Below are 922 nucleotides of genomic sequence, written 5' to 3'. Positions count from 1 at the left end.
AACTCAAAAAAAAAAAAAAAGTAAAGCTGTAGGCAGACTTGAATTTTAATAGGATTAATTGGCCATTATGTGAATAAACTAACGTGGAGAAGGACACAAGCAAGGAGACCACAGAGAAGGCTATGACAGCGTCTGGGTGAGTGACATGGGTGACTGGGGTCAGGTGGTAGCAGTGGATGTGGCGAGGAGCGGTCTCCATTGAGAGCCACTTGGTGCAGTGGGCAAGGCTCGGTGAAAGAGACTTGGGGCAGAAGATCAGGGTTTTGGGGGACCTGTTAGGTTGAAGCGCCTCTCTGAGATCCCAGTAGTGACACCTCTACAGAGCTAGCGTTCAGGGAGGAGGTTCAGGCTGGGAATAGAAACTCCGGAACTGTCTGGCTGAGAAGATACTTAAAGTCACAAAATTACCAAGCTGGGCAACATAGGGCGGGAGGATCACTTGAGCCCAGGAGTTGAGGCAGCAGGGGTCTATGATTGTGCCACTGCACCCCAACCTCAGCAATAGAGCGAGACACTCTTTCAAAAAAAAAGTCACAGAATTAAATGAGATCAACAAGGGAGAGGGTGTAGGCAGAGAAGCGATTCAACAGCTGATTTCTGCAGCACCCACACTGAGGTCAGGGAAGTGGGAGAGCACCAGTCAAGGAGAATGCAGAGGAGTGGCCAGTGACCAGAGGGAACGCGGGAGAGTCAGTGCCAGAACCAAACGCTTCAGACAGGCCAGTCGCTGGGAGGAGAAAGCCATGAGCAGGGATGTAGCAACTTGGAAGGTATTGGGCAATAATAAACCGGTCCTCCTTATCACAAGGAAATGGTCCGGAAGATGGTGTATAAGGATTACTACTGTAGCCCTGTTTGCAACAACAACAACAACAAAAAAGAAATTTACAAGCCGGGCTTGGTGGCTCAGCCTGTAATCCCA

This window comes from Carlito syrichta, unplaced genomic scaffold, assembly GCF_000164805.1.
Source record: "Carlito syrichta isolate Samal-C Ts95f unplaced genomic scaffold, Tarsius_syrichta-2.0.1 Scaffold118111, whole genome shotgun sequence".
NCBI classification, from domain to species: Eukaryota; Metazoa; Chordata; class Mammalia; order Primates; family Tarsiidae; genus Carlito; species Carlito syrichta.
This window is presented reverse-complemented; position numbering follows the sequence as displayed.